The sequence below is a fragment of the Pezoporus occidentalis genome, unplaced genomic scaffold (genome assembly GCF_034315485.1).
Source record: "Pezoporus occidentalis ecotype Australia unplaced genomic scaffold, CSIRO_AGI_Poc_V1 ctg14, whole genome shotgun sequence".
Lineage (NCBI taxonomy): Eukaryota > Metazoa > Chordata > Aves > Psittaciformes > Psittacidae > Pezoporus > Pezoporus occidentalis.
Genome location: NW_026913209.1, coordinates 1246603 through 1269505, shown reverse-complemented (window position 1 = coordinate 1269505; position 22903 = coordinate 1246603). Strand labels below are relative to the sequence as shown.

Genomic DNA, 22903 nt, shown 5'->3' with positions numbered 1-22903 from the left:
TTACTTTGTAGAATTATGGAACATGATATTCAGTTTGTACGTCTGAAAGCAGGGTTGCTCTCTTTGGCCCACCCTCCATTATAGACACCCTCTAACATCATCTTGTCTACTTGAAAATTAAAATTGTTTTGGGACCAATACAGTGTTACCAGAATTAACAAATCACTTACTGTGAAAATGCTGTGAGTTTCTACAAGCACAGTTGTATGCCAGCATATCGTTCTTGTCTTTCTGATATCAAACTTTTTTTCCCTTGACATAGCAGAGTGATTGTGACCTTCTGAAACTTTGTGATGCTCTTGAGCCATGATTCCTGAATTTAGAATCCTAACTTTCATGAGAGGAAATACACCAGGAAAGCAAATAAACTACTTTTAACTAGCTAGGATAAAACACTGGGTAATACATGATACAGGATAATTGTTTTGGCAGCAGGAAGGAAGACTTTGTACTACCTTGGGTCATTTTCTGTTCACATCTGTAATTTGTGTGATTGTGTCCTTGGATAAGTGGAGTTCTTTCTGGCATTCTTCAGTGAGAGGTTATGTTAATAATGCAACTTTCATTTTAATTTTACCTTTTTTTGGGTCAAAGTTCATTCATTTTTTCCCAGAATTTGGTTTCATAGCTTTTTTTCTGCATGTGAAGCTTTTAATGGCACCATAGCATGACAAGATACAATAAACTCTGCTGAACTTTAAAAGCTGTTTTATATGTATTTTTGGTTACATGGTTAATGATGGGTTAAAAACTAACCCAGCTGAGGGAAGAAGAGGTTAGAGGGGAATGCTTTCTTTGTATTATTCAGACTCAGAGTAAATTTGCATGAAAATTTTATCAGCATTCTTGGTGCTGTGACTTCTCTGAATGAATTCCCTACAGATGCAAATTTTTGGACTGACTTCTTTATCTTTCTTCTTTTGAGATACTAGCTTAAAAGGATGGATCTGCCTTTTATGTCTAGAGAATGATGCCTTGAGACTTGCCACTATTTCAAAGCCTGTCCAGCTGTTGAAAGTAAAGAGCAGTTCTGCAGACAGCTTTGACTTGTACTGGGGGTGAAGTCAAGGCCAAAGAATCTGGGGGAGCAGCCACTTCTTTGACCAACCTTTTTTCTATAGTTAGTGGAAATTGCTTAGAACGCTTCATGCTCTGAGCGTAAGCCTGCTGATGTATAAGAAACCTAAAAGAGTTGGACATTTTGTTAGGGAATGTATTTATCTCTCTAAATCTTCACTAATCTGGAAAATGGATCATGGGATCACATCCTTGTTCATAGGGCTGGAAGGGACCCAGGAAGTCCAACCTCCTAATGAAAGCAGGGCCAGCTATGATGTCAGGCCAGGTTCTGCTGGGCTTTATTCAGTTAGGTCTTACAGACTTCTGAAGGTAGACTGTAAAACCTCTTTTGGCAGCCTCTTCCACTACTTGCCTGTCCTCGCTGCAAAAAAGTTTCTCGTTACATCAAGTCTGAACCTTCTTCAGCTTATGCCTGTTGTCTTTTGTCTACTTGCAATGTAGTAGTGTGAAGAGCCTGGCTGAGTCTTCTTGGTAAGCTTGTGCATAGTGCATTGTGCATAGTGGCCCACTTGGGGTGCTCTCTTCTCCAGGCTGAGCAAGTTCATTCCCTTATCTTCTCCTTACAGGGCTAGTACACCAGCCCCTGACCAGTTTGCTGGCCCTCTGCTGAACATACTTCACTTTATCAAGCTCTTTTGTTTTTCTGGGAGCTCAAAACTGGAGACAGAATTTTTAGATCCCCTGTCTGTGAGTGTATCAACTGACCCCCACAATTTAGTCATCTGCAAAAGTTGATAATGATGATGTACTCTGTCACCTCCAGGTCACTGATTAAGAAGTTGAACAGGATGGGATAAATGCCTGCAGTACTTCATTTGTTACTGGCCCCTAGTCAGAGTACCAGCCATTTTTCTTTTCAGTCTGTTTAATTTTCCACCCATCCAGACTTCAGCATCCTCATACAAATATAAGAATATTGAAAGAGACAGTGCTTCTTGTGAGAAAAATTGCATAATCATTATTGACTTTCATGTTCTTATTCAGAGTTAGAAAACTTTAAGTTAATACTATTATAGTATGACTTGCAGGTATAATACAGCAGTTTAATATATTCTGCAGTGCAGTGCAATTAAAATAGGTCTCCTGTGTGGATGATGTTACAAGTCATTAACCTAAACACAGTAAAGTCAAATAGAGGATAAGCATTGCTTTGACTTGGAGATACTTGTGTTTGTTTTTTTTTTTCCCTTCATAGATCTTTGCTTAGATTTCCAAGTCTTAAAAGATTTTTAAGACTCATGTTTTCAGGACTGGATTCCTGCAGATGACCTGGCAAAATGCCAAACTGAGAAAATGTTTGTTTGAAATGAAGTTTAGATCAATAAAGAGGACTTGAAAGGCTGGGAACTGGTGTGTACAGTAATAATATGGTTACTGTCATTTGTTTTTCTAAATTGAGAACAGTGGTCTCTTCTGCTTGAAAGCCAGTAATGATCTTTGCTGCTCTTAATGTGAGTAGAACACTGGACTCCTTATATAAGGAGTGAATTAGTTGCGTGGGGTTTTTTAAAGTACATAGGGAACATGGAAATGACTGCATTAGGATGTATGCTTGTATGATAGAAGTTTTATTGTTGTATCTTTGGTTTGTGGGTTTGGTTATTTTCTGTCTTCTGTAAGCCCCTTCAGATGGAACTACTGTAGGAGGCAATATGATTTCATGGCTTGATTGGTTCTGTTCTTTTTGGAGAAAATGATGAGGACTACATTAGGAGAAGGCATAGAATTCATCTCATATAATGTGAAATCTGAAGGCTGACATTTTCAGCTCTAAGCATGATCAGCAAAACCTAGGAAAAATATCATTTGGCTTGATTTATTACCTACTGCATCACAAAAAAAAAAATCTTGTTTGCCAATGTAAGTGAAAAGGACTGTTACTTCAAGGCAGTGGTACATCGTGTAGCTCTTGCAATGTTGCATAGCACCTGGGGTTCTCAGGATAAGGAATGTTAGTGGAAGTATTGGAAAATTACATTTGTATTATGAAAAAAAAAAAAAAGAAGCATTGTTTTCTTTCTTTAGGTCCCAGCATCATGAGGATGACATGGGGCTCTTCTCTGTTTCAGTAAATAACAGAAATTGCAAGTTCATATGTTTTGCCTCCTGTTTTGTTACAGGAGTGACACCAGAAGGGGAAAATGACTGTCTGCTCTGGGCAAGAAAATCCAAATGGAAAAACTAAATTGTTTTAGAGTGTAGTTAGCATGCATTAACACGGGCCTAGAAGAAAACCTGAGGATTTGGGTCTTGATCTAACTTTTGATTGTGTATGTCATATAGCTTTGAGAAGTAGTGTGCCACTTCCAAACACAGTTTATAACTAATAGTTGTTCTTTTTTTTTTTTTTTAAGGCTTTTTCTGTATGTGTGTACTATTCATCAGAAAAGGAAATCTGACATATTCAGTCCTCTACACTGTGTTCAGCTCTATCTTTTTGAGCCTGAGACATCTTCAAGGAACTCAGTTTTTGTCATACTACTCCACTCAGCTTTTTTCACCCAACAGCAAGAAAAAGTAACATGTGTGATATGTATGTTACATATGTATATATGTATGATACATATATATGTAAAAACTACTGGTGGTGTCATAATATTATGAAATGCTATAAAATTGTAATGCATTCCCTGTGTCCAACGGAGCTCATGCAACCAACTCCAAGACAGACCTGCTGCTGCAGGGGAACTGCAGCTTGTGGAAAGGGCTTATGTTAGAGAAGTTCTTGGAGGACTATCTCTCACACTGGGACCCCACGCTGGAGCAGGGGAAGAGTGTGAGGAGTCCTCCCCTGAAGAGGAAAGAGTAGCAGAAATGTGTGATGGACTGACCACAACCAACTGTTGATGATGGTAGGGAGGAGGAAGAGAAAATTCAGGAGTGAAGTTGAGCCCAGGAAGAACAGAGGGATGGGAAAAAGGTGTTTTTAAGATTTGTTTTTAGTTCACATTATCCTACCCTGATTTGATTGGTGAAAAATTAAACTTATTTCCCCGAGCTGAGTCTGTTTTGCCCATGGCAGCAACAGGTGAGTGATCTCTCCCTGTCCTTATCTCAACCCATGAGCCTTTTGTTTATTTCCTCTCCCCTGTCCAGCTGAGGAGGTGAGTGATAGAGTGGCATCTGCTATCCAGCCACAGTCAACCCATGACAGGTGTCTTGTGACTAAGGGGTCTCATTGATACAAAATTTCAGCCTTTTTTTTTTTTTTACAAATACCATACCTGACAGATTGGATTTCTCAATTTCTCAACAGCTGGTTGCTTCCTCAGACTTAATAGCATTTGCCTGAAAGTCTAGTTTTCCATATTTCAAAATACCACGTCTATCCCTTTTCTACTAGTTATGTTGTTTGGTTATAGGAGTAACTTACTGTTCCCGTATTACTAATGCATGAAATACATGGAAATCTGAAGTCTCTGTTCATCTGTAAAATAGAACCAAATCAAGGTGATGATACTTCCATTTCAAAATTATGAAAACAAGTTTAGGACTGATATGATATAGTAATCAATATTCCAGATCTAGTATGTGTGCTCTGTGAACCTGACCTGCTTGTAATTTTCACTGAAATCTTAAAAACAAGTACATAGCCAGATTCTATCCAGTGGCTGAATTACATATGCGTGAAATTACTGAATGGAATACCTACCTTTTAGATACTGGAAGGCTGCTGTAAGGTCTCCCTGGAGTCTTCTTTTTTCCAGGCTGAACAAGCCCAACTCTCAGCCTGTCTTTGTGGGAGAGGTGCTCCAGCCATCTGATCATATTCATGGCCCTCCTCTGGACTTGCTCAGGCAAGTCCATGTCCCTCTTGTATTGGGGGTCCCAGAGCTGATCACAGCACTTCAGGTGAGGTCTCAAAAGAGTGAAGTAGAGAGGGAGAATCACCTCCCTTGACCTAGTCACGATCCTTTTGATGCAGCCCAGGGTACTGGCTACAAGCATACGTTCTGGGGTCATAGAATCATAGAATAGTTAGGGTTGGAAAGGACCTTAAGATCATCAAGTTCCAACCCCCCTTCCATGGGCAGGGTCATGTTGAGCTTCTTCTCAGCAAGCACTCCCAAGTCCTTCTCCTCAGGGCTGCTCTCAATCCAGTGTCCTCCCAGCCTGTAGTTGTGCTTGCGGTTGCCCTGACCCAGGTGCAGGACCTTGCACTTGGCCTTCATGAAGGTTCATGCACATTGGCACATGCACATTGAGTAGAAGCTCATAAAAATACCTAGGTTGACACATGGTCGTTCCTGAGCTGCAAAAACACATCAGAAACAAGGGACTAACCTGCATAACAATTTAAGGCAGTCTTACATAGTTACTCTCCTTATGGCATATTTGTAAAGGATAGTATTTAAGAAATAGGTGGCTATTACCCTGTTGGTAGAATTGTGAAATATCTCCTATTTTTATTTTGCTATAACAGCAAAATGAGTATTTAAACTCAGTCTCTAACTCAGTTGTGAGAAAAGGTATTGAATTTTTTTTTGATGATGTGAGTCAGTAACATTTCATTTGCAATATGAATAGAAAACATCCAAAGTATTTCAATTTTCTATCTCAAGTGAAAGAGCAGTTATAAAAACACCCTGCAGAAAAGGAACAAAAGCATGTTTGTTTTTTGTAGCATTCTAGTTGCCTTTGTCACTTCTTTCTGGAATTTTATTTATGTCCCTGTTAAATTCTACCGGTAACTGCAAATTAATTTTAATTCCGTTGTTTTTTGTCAAGCAAGGTTTTTTCATATCACCGTGATTTAAATGGAAGTGTTAGCATAATGAGTGCATATTCTTTTTTAAATAAAGGGAGTTAGGTACGTAAATTCCATTTTTGTTCAAGTGTTGGGAAGTTAGAATGTTTCTTGGGGAAAGAATACTAAAATGTGAGGCTAGGTAAGCATTAAGATAATCACACTGTTGATAATAAGGCAAGAATTAAATGCCACACAAAAAAACGTCAAGACTTTCCTTGAAATTAAGCATATGTTAGTCAGGCAGCTGATGATGAATCTTGGTGCTGACATGACCAAATATTATGACACATTTCAATAGAAGGATGTGCTTTCTCTATGCTTTCCTCAAACGAACATGTCATGTAAATACACTTTAATGTTTGTCATGTAATAAATTTCAAAATATTTCATTATATGAACAATGAGCCCTTTCATAGTTTACAGTAATTTTAATTAGCATTCTACATGAAGAGCCAATTTGGGGTGCGTTCTCAGAAGCTTTTAATATGCTTTGTCTGCTCTGTCCAATTCTTTGTTGTTTATACATTTTAGCCTGAAATTACTATTTGTGATTTGTTATGATAGCAGAATGTTAGTCTGTGGGTATAGAATGTGTTCAGAGTCTGCATTTTTATCAGTATGTTTCCTTACATCACTTAGATACCTTGAGTTCTGCTTGAAGAATGGAGTGCTGGACTTGCAGAGCTGCATTGGTACCTGCCTTCGTACGTCTGAGCAGATAGGGTTTTGCAGGGTGGCTGTTTCATGTTTTCTAGGTACAGCATTTCCTCTGTGTGTTAGACACTTGGAGCTGCACCCCTCAGCAGCAGGTCCAAAATTTAGTCCCATCCTATTTATGAAACAGAAGAGTGGATACAGAGGTGCGTTCTACATGACGAAAAAGCAGCTTGCCAGAACTCACTCTCCCCTCTTCCCCTCTCCATTCAGCCATGATCAAGTATCCTCATCCCTGATGTGGCATGTATAACCACAGCTTAGATTTTTGAGGAGACTGCTAAGTTGAGAGAGATGAGAAAATGACTGCAGAGTAGAATAATGCAAGACAAGGAAGATAAAACAAGTCATGTGTGTTGGATGGGCTTTGAGCAACCTGGTCTAGTGGAAGGTGTCTCTGTCCATGGCAGAGGGGTTGGAACTGGATGATCTTTAAAGTACCTTCCAACTAAAACCATGCTATGATTCTGTGATATTGTTGTGATGGGAATCAGCAAAAAACTCAAGTTGGAAAACACCAGCATGAAAAGGTATACAAACCTGAGAGCAGAAACGGAGTCAGGAAGAGATGTCAAATCAGTGCCATTAAGGAACATTTCCAGATAGCAGTGAAGGATGGCCCTTTTGAATTTGAATGATAGAAGTTAAGGGGAAAAGGCTCTCCGTGTCTTGCCTGGGTGTTGATAATACTGGTTCTTAGTCACCTTGTGAAATTGTAGGTATATTTTGTGTGTGTTAGCCAATAAATAGTTTTAAATATCCTACTTATTGTTAAGTGTTGTATTTTAATGATATTTTAAATTTTATTCTGTTTGCAGTGACTTTTTGCCCACAGCTGATGGTAGCTGAACAAAGTGATGCAAAGAAAGAGGGATGCAAATCTTGTTTAAGAGTTAAAATACATTTTTATTCAAAGTCCAAAACTCTTTTTTTTTTTCTGGCCAGTGTGGTATGTTACTTGACTGGGGATGTTATGTTCATACAAACTAAAAAAAATATTCTGCTGGAGTTTTGAAAATGTAATAAATTAAAATTGTATCATTTGACATACTTATTTTTCCCCCAGTGGTAATTTTCTGTCCATTATTGTGTAATGTACATTGTACTAGTTCAGTTTCCATATTGAAAATTGCTTTAGTAGCCATTTCTTAAGCAATAGTATAAATTAAAGTGAAATTGAGCCATAATATTACTGCACTATCAAAGTAATGTGATCATAGTCTTCCTACAGTGGGGGATGGACATAAATCTGTCAGTAGCAAAGCCTGAAAAATACAAATACAAATCCACACCATTACACTGATGATCTTTGGGCTTTCAACCAGCTAGCCTGAATATATCGAATTTACTTTTGCTGTAGCAGTGAAGAACTCAATTCCATAATTTTTCACGTAAGTGTCATAGAAATCAGATTTAGGATGTCATTGTGCTGATTTAGGAAGAATTGATATATTATTTACATCAAAGTTGAAAAAAAAAAATGTGTGAAGGTAAAATACAGGTGAAGTAATGGAGAAGATAATTCTGAATTACAAAAAGTCATCTGGACATGGTCCTGGGCAACAGGCTATAGGTGGCCTTGCTTGAGCAAGGGGTTTGAACCAGAATTCTTGATGTAAACAGTAAATTGGACAAAGTACTGCCAGGAATAATTCAAGTGTTACTGATTTCATCTCAGTGCAAGAAGGCTCGACTGGGCCATCTCCCTCTTTTCAAGACCTAATGTTCTTTGATCTCAACTTGTTTCCTTGTTCTTCCATCTAAAATAACTGCATCATAAGATCAAAACTGATTTTTGACAGTAGAGATTTAAGTCCTGCTCTTTTTAAAAATAGTAGTTCCCGTTAATTAACCTGGAGAGTTGAAACAGAGCACAAGTGCATTTTGATGCTGGTTGGTAGGTTTCTGTTATTACTTAATATAGGGGGCAAAGTGAATCCTTGTTGTCAGATTTCATGGTTAAAATTATTTTCCAATAGAATACATGAAGATGTCATCTGAAATTCTTTGCTTTTAGAAATAATTTTTAAACCACTGCTTGCTTGGAGCAGTGTAATAAAATGATGTGAAAAACAAGCTGTTTAGGCTGTATGGTGACTGCAGATGTACGAAACTGCTTGTATTCAATTCCATAACTGTGGAAAGCCTCAGTAAATCAGATAAATAGTATAAAAATTTTAAAATCAAGTACATATATTGGCTGTGTCTCTGCTGCTTAATTGGCTGAGTATCTAACATTGGGTGTAAAGAATACATTTATATATTAATGCCAATCCTTGTTCAAATGTTTTACATGTCTTGATGCATCTTAATCTGAACTCTACCTACAGCTTTTATCACTGTTATGGAAGAAGCTCTTTTAATATTTTATTTACTTCATCTTACATTATTCGTAAAACTAAGCTCTGTTAGTGCAGCTGCCAGAGGAAGAAGGAAAGTTTTTAATCTTCATTAATATTTGAGGCATGTATATAACTCCTAATGGTACCAAAGCAGGAATTGTAGAAATTCTGTGGCCACAGAAAGAACAAGCTGTTATAATTTGTACTGGGAAAAATTTGTATTTTCAGTATACATATTTTGATTAAGTTCTTAGTGGTATGGGTTCTTTTAGGCCTGCTTTATGAAAGTTAATTACCAAACAAGGTCAATAAATCCATTCTAGAATTTGTATACTTTAAAGCTACACTTATACTGCTTTATAGGAAAAGAGTAGGGAAACGGGAGAGGTGCCTGAGGACTGGAGGAAAGCAAATGTCACTCCAGTCTTCAAAAAGGGCAAGAAGGAGGACCCGGGTAACTATAGACCAGTCAGCCTCACCTCCATCCCTGGGAAAGTGATGGAACACCTTATCCTTGGTGCCATCTTAAGGCATATCAAGGATAAGAGGGTTATGAGGGGCAGTCAACATGGCTTCACCAAGGGGAAATCATGCTTGACCAATCTCTTAGCCTTTTATGAGGAAATAACACGGTGGATGGATGATGGCAGAGCGGTGGATGTGGTCTACCTTGACTTCAGCAAAGCATTTGACACAGTCTCCCACAGCATCCTCACAGCTAAACTGAGGAAGTGTGGTCTGGATGATCAGGTAGTGAGGTGGACTGTGAACTGGCTGAAGGAGAGAAGCCAGAGAGTTGTAGTCTATGGGGTGGAGCCTAGTTGGAGGCCTGTAACTAGTGGAGTGCCTCAAGGGTCAGTACTGGGACCCGTATTATTTAATATATTCATCAATGATTTAGATGAGGGAATTGAGTGTACTATCAGCAAGTTTGCTGATGACACTAAGCTGGGAGGAGTGGCTGACACGCCAGAAGGCTGTGCTGCCATCCAGCGAGACCTGGACAGGCTGGAGAGTTGGGCAGGGAATAACTTGATGAAATATAACAAGGGAAAGTGTAGAGTCCTGCATCTGGGCAGGAACAACCCCAGGTTCCAGTATAGGTTGGGTAACAACCTGTTAGAGAGCAGTGTAGTGGAGAGGGACCTGGGGGTCCTAGTGGACGACAGGATGACCATGAGCCAACACTGTGCCCTTGTGGCCAAGAAGGCCAATGGCTTCCTGGGGTGTATTAGAAGGGGGGTGGTTAGTAGGTCGAGAGAGGTCCTCCTTCTCCTCTACTCTGCCCTGGTGAGACCGCACCTGGAATATTGTGTCCAGTTCTGGGCCCCTCAGTTCAAGAAGGACAGGGAGCTGCTGGAGAGAGTCCTTTGCAGGGTGTCCTGGGTTCCGCAGTAGCAGTCATGTTTTTCCTTTGTGTTAACTGGTACAGTGCTGTGTTTTGACTTCCAGTTTGAGAACAGTGTTGGTGAAGCCGATGTTCTCGGTTGTTGCTAAGTGATGTTTACCCTGACCAAGGACTCTGTGAGCCTCATGCTCTGCCAGGGAGGAGGGGAAGCCAGGAGGAAGCAGAGACAGGACACCTGACCCAAACTGACCAAAGAGGTATTCCATACCACAGCACGTCATGCCCAGGATGTAACTGGGAGTGAGCCGGAAGGGCTGGGGGACTGCGGGGTTGGAGGAGGTATCGGTCGGAGCTTGGTCCAGTCAAATCTGTCGTTATCTCAACCCTTCGTGCCCCACGTTGGGCGCCAAAAAAGAACTGTCGTGGTTTAAACCCAGTCAGGTAATTCGTTCGCTCACTTCCCCCCCTTTTCTTGCCCTCCCCCTGCTCTCGGAGGGACGGAGAGGAGAATCAAAAAGAATGCAACTCCCACGGGTTGAGATAAGAACAGTTTAGTAACTAAGGTATAACACAGATCACTACTGCTACCACCAATGATAATAATGATAAAGGAAATAACAAGGGAAGAGAATACATCATCTCACCACCAGCCGACCGATAACTAGCCCCCCAAGCCCGACCAAGCTCCGACCGATACCTCCTCCAACCCCGCAGTCCCCCAGCCCTTCCGGCTCACTCCCAGTTACATCCTGGGCATGACGTGCTGTGGTATGGAATACCTCTTTGGTCAGTTTGGGTCAGGTGTCCTGTCTCTGCTTCCTCCTGGCTTCCCCTCCTCCCTGGCAGAGCATGAGGCTCACAGAGTCCTTGGTCAGGGTAAACATCACTTAGCAACAACCGAGAACATCGGCTTCACCAACACTGTTCTCAAACTGGAAGTCAAAACACAGCACTGTACCAGTTAACACAAAGGAAAAACATGACTGCTACTGCGGAACCCAGGACACAGGGCAACGAAGATGATGAAGGGAGTGGAGCATCTCCCTTATGAGGAAAGACTGAGGGAGCTGGGTCTCTATAGTTTGGAGAAGAGGAGACTGAGGGGTGACCTTATTAGTGTCTATAAATATATAAAGGGGGAGTGTCACGAGGATGGAGCCAGGCTCTACTCAGTGGCAAACAATGATAGGACAAGGGGTAATGGGTACAAACTGGAACACAAGAGGTTCCACTTAAACTTGAGAAGAAACTTCTTCTTAGTGAGGGTGACAGAGCACTGGAACAGGCTGGCCAGGGAGGTTGTGGAGTCTCCTTCCCTGGAGACATTCAAAACCCGCCTGGACACATTCCTGTGTAACACTATCTAGGTGTTCCTGCTCCGGCAGGGGGATTGGACTAGATGATCTTTTGAGGTCCCTTCCAATCTCTAACATACTGTGATACTGTGATACTGTGATATGAGGGATCTGAGAAAGGGCTCTGTATAAAAGAAATGATCTTAAACCGTTGTGTATGAACCAGTGGATTGAATTGGATGTTTGTACTGGAAATTGTATGCATGTTGGAAATGTTTCTAATTCATTTTTCTATGTTTCTAATGTCCCTCTAACTCGAACTATCTGTAGTTGTTTGTAAACAGCAGAATATAGACATTCGAAAATACAGTAGAGAAAGTGTGTTTCTGGAAAAAAAATGCGTAAAATGTTTAGAAGAGGCATGGAAAGTTAAACACGCAATACTTTGTCATCCTAATTTGAGGTGAGAAAAGCGAGCTTTTTGAAGACTTGATACAGTGTGTCACCAACACGGCTTGGGTGTTGAAATTAGCCTTTGTAGCTGCATTTTTGTTTTGAATTCCTTTCCAAAATATCTTACTTTCTTCTGAACTTTTATGTTCCAGGTAGGGGCACATATTCCTTAAAAAGAGAAGTTTTAATAAAAATTACAATACTGACTACACAGCAACAATTTTCTTTTGTTCCAGGCTTCTTTTGTTTTTCTTCTGTAATCCCAAATGTATTATTGCCAAGAATGTTCTGTCTTTTGATCACAGACTTTAGAGGAGGCAAGAAAAAGCAGTATTTATGAGTGCAGCAGGCATAACAGAGCTTAAATTTTTTACTGTCTTTTCATGCTATCTTTTCCTGATAAGTATCAGGTTTAAATAAAGCTTTTGTTGTTCTTGCTGTTTTTGTTTGGATGGATTAGTTTCTTTTCAAAAGGCCTGAATATACCTGTTATTTTTTTTAAGTACATTGGGTAAGGACAAAACTTCTAACACGTGAAAACACAAACAGGTGGTTAATCCAGCACTGGAATCTGTGTTCCTTGCTTTGAATTCAGAATCAAAGGTCTGTCTTTACCAAGTGAGTTGTTTAAATTCGCAAGGAAATTTACCGTGTTGTTTTTTGCTACCATCCCACTGCACTACCCAGACCTGGGGGATGATGTTTGTATGCAGCTCTCAAAGCAAATTTGTTCCAGTACACATTGCTCTGTATTTCAGTTTCTTAGAACACTTTAATGTTTGCTGTGAACTGTACTTCTAGTTCTCATTTCAAGGAGATTATAAACTCTGAATGCACGGAATAAATGCTAATAACCAGCAGGATTCTTTTGCATCTCAGCAATCATACTTGGCTGTGAACTTAGATTAGATATTAGGAAAAAGTTCTTCCCTATGAGGATGGCGATATACTGGCACAGGTTGTCCAGAGAAGCTGTGGCTGCCCCAGCCCTGGCATTGTTCAAGGCAAGGTTGGATGAGGCTTTAAGCAAGCCGGTCTCATGGAAGGTGTCCCTGCCCATGGCAGGGGGTTTTAGAACTAGGTGATCTTCCAACCCAAACTATTCTATGATTGTATGATATATAACTAATATGTCAATTAATGTATTGACTCAACTTTCTTATGATTGCATTCCAGGTCAAGTTTATCATACGGAGTTTTGCAGTTTAGCAGTACTGGGCCATGGTAGAATATAAGGTAGCTACAGGTGCTGTGCTGACCAACTGAGACTGATTTCAATTCTGATGACAGCAACTACCATTTATATGCTTAGTCTGTGTCTTTCTGAGGAGTTAATGTAACTCTACTGTCAGAAATACTGTCTGTTGCTGTGTAATGGCTGATTTATATTTTATTTAAATGTATTTTATCTGTTTAATAAAACATACACACCTAGGCTTCCTTTATAATCAACTAGGCAAGCAGACACCCTGAGAGAGAATTTTATCCTGTTTTAAAAGATATGTGAAATAGATGGGATGAATTGCTCTCTTTTTGTGCTTGCCTGTCCCAATGAATTGGATGGAGGATCTGGGTGATTAGATTAGACAAACCTGTGCTTTAGATAGGTGAAGTTAATCATGATGCATTTGACATATAGGGTACCATACGAGAAGACATGCTTACAGTGAACAACTGCAAGTTATTCTGAGGGATAATCATCACACCCTGTATAAGTTTTTGGAATAAAATACAATGCTATATACATAATATACATAATATACAATAATAATTCACTTAGAAGAGTGAATTCTATTACCATTCACAAAATAGCTGTGAGCTGTATGTAGGCAGTTGTATGCAAATCCCACCAAGACAATCATATGTAAAATAGATTAGGCATTTCAGAAAATTTCACCAAAAAGTAAGGATAAAATAATAACTTGAAGGGAGTTGTTAATTCATAAGAAGGAACGTTTGAATTACTGCTTTGTGGTGAAGGAAAACAAGCACTCTCCTGGATCATAGCTTCTAGTTATTTCTAAACCAGCAACTCTAAGTAGGCTTGACTATTTGTAGGACTAATATTACTATGTAAAATGTAAGTAATTAAAACTACTGAGGCATTCTTAGAGGAAGAATAGAATAAAAAGTGTTTTAAGCCCTCATTTAATTTTTAAGTGTAGGGATGGGAGTTTTAAGGAGATCAGGTGACCTCATGCTGGTTTACAGTGGTTTTAGTTAGTGTTGAAGACAAGAATTTGGTGTGGATGAATCACAGAAATAGTTGAATCTGTCAGTATTACTACAGTGCAACTTTTTAATTTTGTTTGATCAATTTTATTGTCTATTATATTTGCAAAGACTTGAGCTAAATACAGTTTACAAACAAGTTTAATACTATACAGTTTCTCTATTTCTGTGTTACTTTCTTAAGTGATTAAGTGTTTAGCCTGTTTTAAGTACTAGCTGATTGGGTTAGCAGATTGGCAAAAATGGCTTTCTGTTTCATAGTACACAGTCTGTGGTTGGTTTTATTGGTACATTGTTTTGGGTTTTGTGCGGTGGGTGAGGTCTAGTCAATCTATAGAACCATACAGCAGAGAAATGAGGGAAAGGAGCAGTCAGGTAGTTTTTTTTCTTTCTGTATTTCAAGCTTATATTATCTTTTTGTGTATTGGCCGTCTCCTTCCCCTCCTGTTTTCCTCTTCTAGATATTTGATATTTTCCTTCCTTATGTAACAGCTGGGAAGGATCAAAGAATGAGAGAATGCATGCATTTCCATAGAAATTAATCCATTAATAATATCACAGCATTTAATAGTCCGTTGGTATCTGCAGACTTTATATTCCAATAAATTCAAATAATATAATAATAAATATGGGCATAATGAAGCAAGGCTGCGGGAGATTCATTGTGCTGATTCCTGGGTTTTATCAATATTTCTGGGTTCAGAAATCTGTATTTTGTGCAGAATTCTGCTTCTACTGCAATATTGATTGCTGTTGTGTGTTGGAATAGCTTAGTATCTTCATAGTGGCCTATAAGAAGATATGTTTCTGCCTCACATGTCACTGCTGAGGGGTAAGACAGAGTGCTACACAAGGGATAGGAGAAGCAGATGGACAATAGAGATAAGAAGGTAAGAAGGCGAAATAAAAAGAGGGAAAAAAAGGGTAGTGGATCTGTATGAGAATAGAATTGATACTGGAGGGAGAAGGCAAGAACTACAGTCCTCCCATAACACAGATTATTTCTGGGTGATAATTTGTAAGCCAAATGCAGACTTTTTATTAAGGTTTTCATAGCTTAGTCAAATGATCTCTAAGGTGTATGTAGAGAAACCTTGGTAATTAATACAGAAGAGTATGCCTTGGCTTTATACAAAGGAATATTAAACAGGTGGGAGAAAAGTATACATGACTCTATCTAGATATTTTTGTATACATATACTTTTCAAAAACCTCCTGTGAATGAGGAGCACTGAAGTGGGCTAATAAAAGTTTATGCCCTGGAAATTGTTTACCCTTTATTCATCAGTTATATGACACCTCAGATTATTTCATAGAATAAACCAGTTTTTCTCTGCAGAATGTCCCACATTTTGAAAATATATGACACTAAATTTTTGCTAACACATCTATCCAGGTCCTGGAATTTGAGCAGATGAGACCTGTCAATGCCTTCAAAGTATTTTGCTTAGCATATTGTGTTTTTAAGTGTTCTACTGATATCTTTCTGTGTTGGTCCCACTGTGTGTATTTAGGGTTGGAAATCCTGTATGCTTTCACTGTTTTCTGCTTCATGTTTTCAGACAGTTTTCAGACCATCAGAAAGAGCAGAATACTGTGCAGGTGGTGTCCATTTTTAGACTTTGATTATATTTAGAGCCATAAAGCTTGTCTAAGATTTTATGTCTAGAGGTATTTTTGCATTTTGTCTTCATGGTCTGTAATCTTAGTTCTTGGGTTTGAATTTTTCTGGCCTTCTCACTGACTCCCTCATTCCATGTGTTTTGTTGTCTGAGATCATATGTATTTCTCCAAGTCAGTTATTCATACAGTTAAAAAAAAAAAAGCAAAACCCAAACAAAACCCTAACCAACTGTTTTGCGTAAATGGCTAGTTTTCAAGGTGATGCTCTTAATTAATCCTGTGTCACCATCTGCGAGTAAGATCAGAGACATGAGCTGATTTTGTTTTTTCTTATCTCTTGTTATCCTCTGTTTAGATCCCAAAGGCTCACTAATCACAGTGGCTCATTTTTCAGTTACATGAAAACTATAGGAAGCAAAACCCCTTCTGTTTTAAATCTTAGGTATAAACATTTTAGATTACTTCAGCTTTCTTTGAGACTACTTCAATTACATCAAGGCAGTTATGCATCAATAGATGTTCTGCAGAGGAGCATACATGTTGCATGCTTCTGTCTATTCTACATTTTTATAAATAATTCTTACAATTCCATGCTTTAACTCAGATTTAGTTTCTCTCTAATCCTGATACTAGCCCACTTTGCTATTCTTCTTCCCCACAGAAAATCCCTGCAGCTCATGGTCGAAATAAGTGTCTTTCACTCTTCTTTTGCCCATGGATTTCTGTTCATATTCCTTTTCTTTATTTCCATTGCCTTTTTAATAAAGGAGTTAGGAACTAACTTCAGGCAAACCACTTATATTTGCAAAAGTATTCAAGTAGCTAAGTCTTTATTTGGACTTACAGGTCACAGTTTAGAACACGATGTGGCAGTTCTTTACTTCCTGACTGTCTCCCTTCAATCTTGTACATGTCCTTCTTTTATTTTTATATTAGGACTGGCTATTAATGTCTGTGAAATCCAGTAGTATCTGTAGTGTAGTCTGAAATGAGTAACTTGGTGGGAAAGGTGTTAACCTTCAAAGCGTACATAATAAAACAGTATTTTGTAGGATTGCTGAAAATTGCAAACATAGAAATCTTTCCAGTAGACTAAATAATTTACTTTAGAAATTAATACGTATTATTTCCTTAAACTTAAAGAGCTACTAATTTCCTGTACTTACAATTGTGTAACTTTAGCTTAGTTCACTAGAACAGTACTGTTGAATTCTTTTTAAAGCTACTGTGGTTTAAAATCGTCTTTTTCTTTTCCCTTTCACAATGTTTGAGAGGTATATCAGTGTTTCATGTGTGTGACATCACAACTCCTGTTACACTGAATATTTTCAGCCTTAAAATGGTGTTGGGCTGTCTGCATAGTCCATTTTAAAAGGTCTTGCCAGTTAAACCAGACATACTGGTTCAGTTTGTTTCATACAGAGTACTCCTTTCTGTGGATATTCACATTGATAACAGTAAATCATTGTTATCGGAATCCCTCTCCATCAGTTCTGTTCTTGCCCTTCTTAGAAAATCATTTATAATAGTGGTGGCTTCAGAGAGGAGTATCTGAGTTCTGCTGTCGGGGAATATAAGAGGTGGAAGGCTTTAAAGAAGGGGACTGTGCTCTTCTGCTGCACTCTTGGGAGACTACCAAACTCTCCTCCAAACTTGCTTCTCTGAAGTAATCTCAGCTGTACATGTCCAAGTATAAGGGAGGGTGCTGACTAGTTTTTCATACTATTATGAGCTTTGTTACTTAGAAAATACCTTCTATTTATCTGGGATTAAAATCACTACAATTAACAATCATCAGATCTCCTTTCCAAATTGCCCAGAGCCCAGCCACCTTTCCATTGTTGTTCAAGCCTTTATGTTGTATAATGCTGCTCCTATATGTTGATAAGAATCGTAGGAGAGACTAGTGCTGGGATATATGCAGTCTTTCTCTAAAGGTTTATATAAACTGCACACTTTAAAATACCAATTCTCTTTCCTTCCTTATTAGTTCAATAGTTTTGCTGTTGGCTTGCCTGTATAAGAGTGCTGTAAACATCTCATACCAATGTCTGCATCAATTTTGACCTGATCTTTCAGCTGATTAAACTTTTTATTGTCTTCTGTTAGCTTTGAGAAAAACTTCTCACAGCCTTCTTGGGAGTACACACAGCACTTTGGATATTGTCAATGTTAAATTTTCATATTTGTGCATAAGGATATTGGGTGAAAATACTAAAATAGTTAACACCGTTTCCTTAGTCTGAAAGTAAGACAGAACTCCTAGTTAGCAAAACAGTTTGCTTACTTGATTGTAAGAAGTGGAAATATGTATCAATAGAGGAAGATATTGTGGAGGATATTTTTAGAACATAAATTCTTCATGAGAAAGCAAGCGTGGGCTTTAGAGAAGTGATGCATGAGCTTTTTGAGCAGGATATATGGCAAAGATACCACAAGATATATTACAGTGTTTTTATACTTTCACTGGAAACATCATTTTAAAGTGGCGCACGTTTAAGGTGATAATTGAATTGAGGAATAAGGTGCAGGAATATAGGGGAGAAATGAAGGTGTTTTTTCAGACCAATTATAACTATTTAGGCAAACTAGGGTACAAAAACAGGGTCAAAGTGACCTAACTTCATTTAAAGCCTTCCTCAAATGTGTTGGGTTTATTTAACATAGTCACCTGTGTCACAATGAGACAAATGTCAGCTTCTATAATCGCATTGTTTTTTTTTCTTTATATTCTGGATATTGTTCTTGCAATATGGTTAATTGTATCTGCTGCTAAACTGAAATTATTATGCATGTTGCTTCAAGAACTGGTCTCCAGGCATCTCTGATTTCCATGCTGTGTTGATTAAATCGTTCAGAGGAACTCACTGAAGTAGCTGTTGTACTGTAACAGTGACAATGGCAGTCAGGAGGACTAATATATATGGTTAGACAATTCAGACTTTTCTAGTGGTAGTCCATTTTGGACATCTTATGAAATGTCTACAGTAACATCAAAATCCTCTAAGATTTTATCACAGTTACCACTGGTGTGAGAGTACAGTAGGAAATACAACTGCCAGATTTTGTTACTGCGCATTTTTTACCTTTAAAAAGTCTCTTCTCTGCTGGCAATCATTTGCAGCCTAGGTAAAACCTGGTATTGCTCAGTGGTTAAAGGTTAGAATTCTGTTAGGAGATTGATGGTGAAATATAAGTACCTACTTGCAGGTATCTGGGAAATTAGGTGTTTAAAGTCCTGTGATACGCAGCAGAGATCTAGCCAAGACCATCAGTAGAGACTAGAAAGCAGATGGATGCTTACATGTAAACACCTGAATTTGTCTTTCTGAACACATAACTGAAGTGTCTTAGTTTTTCTGTCAAAATAGGCCTGTGCCAAGTATCGTTTTTTTTGTTGAAATGTCCTGTAGGTATGTAATTGCATTTGTGTTTGAGAGAGGACATTTAGCCTTCTACTCTTATTGCGATATTTTGAAGTAGCTAAATGAAATGTACTTTGACAGCTTTGTTTCAAGAGGGATTGAGTGTTCTATAGCACTTTCTGTTTATGCAGTTTTAATCCAACATGATCAGTCAACAACTTGAGAGCATCTGTGGTTCCTTAGTCAAACAATTTTCATTTATATCTACAGATCTCCACATCAACAAAAGGAATATTGCTTGAGAATGCAAAGTGCACAGGAATGGGAATTATATCAAATGTAACAACTTTTGAATTGTGTGGTTCTCTGGGACATGCTTCTAAAATTTGGTAATCTGACAGAATCTTTGTGTTCAAAACAGTGTTCCAGGGCTGACCACAATTTTAATTTGTGTGGGCTAACTCCTAGTAAAAACTTCACTACTTTTGCTTGCTTTGATACTTCTACATAGTTTCAGTTTTCTCACTTTTCCTGTAAGGGATCCAAACTGTTTTTGAAAGTTACATATTTACAACATCACTAAAGCCAGGTTCCTCGATTTGCATTGTCGCTAGTGTTTTCTTGTATAAGAATTGATTTAATGTTTAGGGGTTTTGCTTTGGTTTGATTTGCGTTTTGTTTTTTGGTTTTGGTTTCGGTTTCTGGTTTTTATTTGTTTGTTTGTTTGGTTTGTTTTTTGACTTTTGTTTGTTTGTTTGTTTGTTTCCAAAAGTACTTGGTAATTTTTTTTTTTTCCAGTTAAAATATTCATACACTTAGCTTCAAACATTTTTATTCAGAATGAGTTTTTCTTTGTATTACTGTATACCTGGTTTTCTGATATATAAATGAACAGTTTCCAGACTGGACTTCTAAGAACTGTAAGCATTTTTATGTAAGACGTGGTGAGTGAAGCAGAGACCACTATCACATGATACACAGTTGTTATACATATGCAGTAGATCAGTTCTTTCCAGAAGTGTCAGCTGTGTTGCAAGTGCGGGAGCTCTGTACATAGATATAACAGTACAGTTTCCCAAACAGTAAAGATTGCAGCTGCAAAAGGTATTCTTCTTGCTTGGCTCATTGCACACAGAATTACAAAAGGCTTTGAGTTGGAAGGGACCTTAAAGATCAACTATTTCCAACCCTATGCCATGGGCAGGGACATCTTTCCACTAGACCAGCTTCCTGAAAACCTTGTCCATCCTGACCTTAAACACTTCCAGGTATGGAGCATCCACAGCTTCTCTGGGCATCCTGTTCCAGTGCCTCACCACACTTACAATAAAGAAGCTACTCAAATCTACTCTCTCAGTTTAAAGCTATTACACCTTCTGTACCATCACATGCTCTTGTAAAACGTCCCTCTCCAGATTTCTTGTAACCTCCCTTTAGGTACTGGAAGGCTCTTCTAAGGTCTCCCTGGAGACTTATTTTCTCCTGAAGAAGCCCAACTCTCTCAGCCTGTCTTCACAGGAGAAGAGCTTCATCTTCTGGACATCTTCATGGTCCTTCTCTGGACTCACTCCAACAGGTCCACATCCTTACCTTGGGGCCCACTGCTGAACACAGTATTCCAGTTGAGGTCACGTGAGAGTGGAGTAGAGGAGAGAATCACTTCCCTTGACTGGTCATGCTTCCATGGATCCAACCCAGGATGTGGTTAGCTTTCTGGGATGCAAGCATACATTTCCGGGTCACGTTGAGCTCCTTGTCAACCAACAACCCCAAGTCCTTCTCTTCAGGGCTACTCTCTCCATTCTCTGCCCAACCTGTAGTTGTGCTTGGGATTGCCCTGATCCAGGCGTAGGACCTTGCATTTGGCCCTGTTAATCTTCATGAGGCTCACACTGGCCCACCTCTCAAGCCTGTCGCAATACCTCTAGATGGCATCCCTTCCCTCCAGAGTATCAACTGCAGCACACAGCCTGGTGTCCTTGCTTAGGGTGCATTTGATTCCATTGTCCATGTCACTGACAAAGATGTTAAACAGTGCTGGTCCCAGTACTTGACCCCTGAGAAACACCACTGTCACTGGTCTCCACTTGGACAGGTAACCACCCACTAAATCATGATGTACTGGATAACTGGTAGCCATTTTGAATGTTTTGCTCTGGTTTTTTGTTTTTTTTTTGTTTGTTGGTTGTTTTTTAAGAACATTTTAAACTGAATTCCACAATTTAAGTCTATGAGGAGCATTATAAAAGCTCTGTTACAGTTAGAATAGAGTGTGAAAGAAAGTGGTGAAGGCAAGGAGCTGCAGGGTGAGTACTTTCTTCATCTGACACAGTCCTGAATGATGTTAGTCTGTCCTTGAAACTGCAGAGCGAGTCTGCTGCATTTCAAAAGCGCTAGACAGTTGGCATTTATGCATGTTTGCATACAGATGTGCATGTGTATGTAGGAGGTTCGATACTTTCTGAGAATATGGAGTTTCCTGTGCAAAATTAGCACATGCATTTCTAACACAATAGGAAAAGATTTTAATTCTATAGTGATGTATTCTTTTCGGTTTGAATTTTAGGCCATAGCTCTGCTATGCATTGGTTACACATGACTACTGACAAAAGGTTTCGGTTAGTTATCAAGTAGTTGATATTGGATTTCTTGCTTAAGATTTTTTTGCTATTCATTGCAAGAAGGGCAATGGATTATCTTCCAGAAAATGTTGCTTATTCTTTAGAAACCCTTTCCTCCTTGAGTGTCTATGATTTACAGGATATTAAAAAACTAATAATAAAATGAGCTGTAAAAATACTCATTTTCCCCATATGATAACATAGAAATGAAAAGCACACTAACAAAATTCATAGAGAATCCTTAATGGTTTCTGTAAACTGTTCATTTCAGGGAAGTTGCAAATTCTATTTCTGATATTTTGAACTTTACTATCTTATGAATTTCTTCCAGCTGATGTATTTAATTTGCTCTTTTACCTTCAGTTTATAAGAACAATTTGATCCTTTGAAATGTATGTCTCCCACTGAAATGTCAAGGTTTCTGCTGTCCGTGTAGGTTTTGCAAAATAATGTTATGAGGTGAAAAAAAAAAAACAAACGGGTATGAAAGAAGGGGCCAAGTATTTCATGCACTTCATCTCTCAAAAACCTTTTTTTTTGAGTATCCTATATGAAACTGTTGATCACAGAATCATAGAATCATAGAATCATAGAACAGTTAGGGTTGGAAAGGACCTTAAGATCACCTAGTTCCAACCCCCCCTGCGATGGGAAGGGACACCTCACACTAAAGTGTCTCACCCAAGGCTTCGTGCAACCTGGCCTTGAACACCGCCAGGGATGGAGCATTCGCAACCTCCCTGGGCAACCCATTCCAGTGCCTCACCACCCTAACAGGAAAGAATTTCTTCCTTATATCCAAACTAAACTTCCCCTGTTTAAGTTTTAACCCGTTACCCCTTGAAGAGTCCCTCCCCAGCATCCCTATAGGCCCCCTTCAGATACTGGAAGGCTGCTATGAGGTCTCCGTGCAGCCTTCTCTTCTCCAGGCTGAACAGCCCCAACTTTCTCAGCCTGTCTTCATATGGGAGGTGCTCCAGTCCCCTGATCATCCTCGTGGCCCTCCTCTGGACTTGTTCCAACAGTTCCATGTCCTTTTTATGTTGAGGACACCAGAACTGCACACAATACTCCAGGTGA

General features: G+C 38.9%; 1 protein-coding gene and 1 long non-coding RNA gene across 8 annotated transcripts in view; both read left to right on the top strand.

The window, feature by feature from the left end:
• The window catches only part of IMMP2L (inner mitochondrial membrane peptidase subunit 2), a 453769-nt gene that overhangs the window by 41102 nt on the left and 389764 nt on the right, over window positions 1–22903 (top strand). The window lies entirely within an intron of this gene.
• Window positions 24–4075, top strand: LOC134159038 (uncharacterized). The gene is made up of 2 exons (XR_009963003.1): window positions 24–2430; window positions 3435–4075. It is a non-coding gene; the product is annotated as an uncharacterized LOC134159038 (long non-coding RNA).